We start from the raw sequence: 3,285 nt of genomic DNA on the forward strand, positions 1-3,285 counted from the left end.
ATCTGGAATTGAAATATCAAAATAACCACAGTTAGGCTCAGATAAGGTACCATCTCCTATATGCAATATCCACTCAGAAAATAAGCGGACTTCCTCTTTGTTATAAGTACTTGTACCACTTTGAAGACACATTTTTTTGTAATCTCGAGAACTCCACACTGATCCCAAATATAAGAAGCATTCATTGTTGCATGAATAATATCATATATACTACCTCTTGGAACAACTGAGACGATTTGTCTGAAATCACCACCAAAAACTACTATTTTTCCTCCCAATAGTTTCTTAGAAGCTTGAGGAATGTCACTCATAATGTCTTTCAAAGATTTATGCAGAGCTTCAAAAAAAACTTGTTAGCCATTGGAGCCTCATCCCATATAATAAGATATGTCAACCTTAAAAGGTCACCAAGTTCATCTTTTTTGTCAATGTTAAACCTAGAATGGTGGTTCTTCCACCGGGTAACAACAAACTTGCGATCCCACTTAAGGCAACATGCAAAATAATTTTGTGTTTATAACATAGTGATGCAGCCAAAGTGTTCCACATAAATGTTTTACCTGTTCCACCATAGCAATATAAAAAAAACTCCATCATTTTATCTTTCTACCGCACCCATGACTTCAGAATAAATGTGTTTATGTTCACCTACAAATAAAATTAATGTGACATTATGTTGACTATGACAACATGAATGAGAAATGTATATTATTAATTATGAAATAAGAGAAAGGGCATTCAATCGTTAAGAAAAATAGCATAACATAAAGGGCATACAAGCATAATCATATATGATAATTAGTAATGTTGTTTGAAAAAAAATGAAATGTTACAATATATTTCTTATGCTACATGAGAAGGATGGTCAACATACCTGTAAGAGAAGAGAACAAATTATCAAAAAATTATTTTTTGAGCAATTGGATCATACTGTCTCTCTTTATAAACCAGACGATTTCCAATAAAAGTAACTACAAAGTCATTTGGATACGACATTGACTTAAAATCATTCAAACTTCTATTGTTCTTTTGTGACAGAGTTTCTATTGCAATAAGCGCCAGTTCTTTGATTTCTTCATCAGTAAGTGTTAATCCTATTTTAGCAACAAAAAAACATAGAAAATATAATTAGTTATTGCATAATAGTGACAATTTTTAAAAAAGTTTCATATTAGAGGTACCTGGATTTCTGTTCAAAAGACGTTTCTCGTAAAGAATACCATCAGATAGGTACTGCCATGTTTTACTCCAAACATGCTCTGGTCTATTCATTGATAATTATAACAACATAGTAACAAATAGATTCCGTTAAAAAACACCAGAACCCCAAACATGCACCTCTTTTGAAGCCTCAATAAATTCTCTATCATCTTGTAGAAATCTCATAGCAAAACATGCTTCTCTAAAAGTCTTCTGTTGGAAACTGTCAATCTTTTTAATATCATCATAGCTACTAGGTCTTTTCTTGACAATCAACATCATCCGTAAATAATATAATTCACCCGTGCTTTGAGGAACCCAAATAAGACGACCAATATTATACCCTATTTTCCTAAGCTTCCAACTCCTGCTCCGTTTATGGTAAACAAATTTAGATATAAAGTCACCATATGTCAATAGCTTAGCTTCATCAAAGATTTTATTAGCCCCAAACCATGTTGTAAACATAGATTCGGTAACACTTGGTTTGAGTAAAACATTTCCAATTTGCTGAAAGTCTTTGTAGTAAACTGAATTCTCTCCTTCCATGTGAAAAAACAATCTCTCGACTACTGGCTTCCTACCGTGTATAGAATACGAGAAAATCCTCCAACATGTCTCACTTAGGGAGATATAACGACAATCTAGATATTGCTTGATTTCATCAATGTTCTTCTTCTCACCAATTGTATTTTCATCAGAAAATTGAATAACAACTGAAATTTATCAGAACCTTTATTGATATACTTGAATAAGTATTTAATAAAAGTACTCTGATTGCACCATTCCATGTTGATGTGTGCTTCATACTTTAACAATAAACTTGGGTTATGAGGTACTACATGTCCATTGTGAATGATGATTCCATTTTTATCAATTGTGTGGCCATTATCTCTTCTCCTATAAACAGGATAGCCATTTTGATCAACTATAGTTATTGGCTAAAATTTCTTGGGGTAATACTTGGAGCATTTGCCATCTTTCATGCAAGGTGATCTTAGATTTTCCAAACCACAAGGTCTATGAGCCATATGAGTTTTAACCAAATTTTATAGCTTAGGATCCTTGTTTGGGTCAGGCACTTCTGCACTAATTATTTTGTCAACATCTTCAGGTTTTGGATACTTGTTAGAAGGATGAAAAAATATCAATATATCAACATGTGGCAAGCCTCTCTTTTGAAACTCAAGGGTATACATATCTATAAATTTGGAATAAATGAATAAGTAACTTTTAGTAATATAAATGAAATTGTAAAGTAAGGGCGAAAAATAAGAACTTACATGCAATGACTCTACCTAAGACACCCATCTTTGTCAAATCTGATAGTAGTTGATCAAACTTAATTTTTAAAAACCATTGATATCACATCAGGACGATCTTGTGCTTTCATATTAAGAGGTTTTAGTAGTTTTTGTATTTCAGGCCAATTTGGGTTGCAAGTGAATGTTATAAACAAATCAGAAAACCTAACCTTGTTACAAATAACCATTCCATCATAGTACAATTGATCCATAAAACTCCTCCCACCTATATATGTAGAAGGCAAGACAACTCTCTTTCTTGTTGAAGAACCAGGTGTTTGACTTTGATCACCCTCTTTGTTTAGACTTTTGTACTTTGAAACCATTAGCTCTGGTTGATTTTCTCAAATCCATTGTAATCTTTCATATTCTAACATTGTGTATCCATCAACCAAAAATTGTTGGTAAATTCTTCTTGATGATAACAAAGTTTTTGCCTCACATGGTCTATTTTGAATGCAAAATTCAAGCCACTCTCTTATTTTAAATCTATTTCTCTTGTTGTCTTGGAAGATGTCTAAGTCTCGATGAGCTATGTTATGCTTGTAACCATCTTCGTCGTATGGGAAAATCGAAGGATATTGATAAGACAAGTAACTAGCATGAAGCTCACTAATTCTTTGTACTTGTCTTCCTTTTGTCTGCATTATGATATACCTCATTTTTGCAGTGTCAATATGACCAACAACTAAAGAAGCAACTTTTGATACAGTAGGTTGATTATAGATTCTTCCATCTGTGGTTCTATCAAAAATAAGTCTCAATTTCAAGTTTTGTGTAT

The 3,285-nt window shown here is 32.6% G+C and overlaps 1 pseudogene; it reads right to left on the reverse strand.

Annotated features, from left to right (window-relative positions):
• Positions 1-1,308: 1,308 nt before the first annotated feature.
• Positions 1,309-2,881, reverse strand: LOC127079382 (uncharacterized; annotated as a pseudogene).
• Positions 2,882-3,285: the final 404 nt, after the last annotated feature.

The sequence above is a fragment of the Lathyrus oleraceus genome, chromosome 5 (assembly GCF_024323335.1).
Source record: "Lathyrus oleraceus cultivar Zhongwan6 chromosome 5, CAAS_Psat_ZW6_1.0, whole genome shotgun sequence".
NCBI classification, from domain to species: Eukaryota; Viridiplantae; Streptophyta; class Magnoliopsida; order Fabales; family Fabaceae; genus Lathyrus; species Lathyrus oleraceus.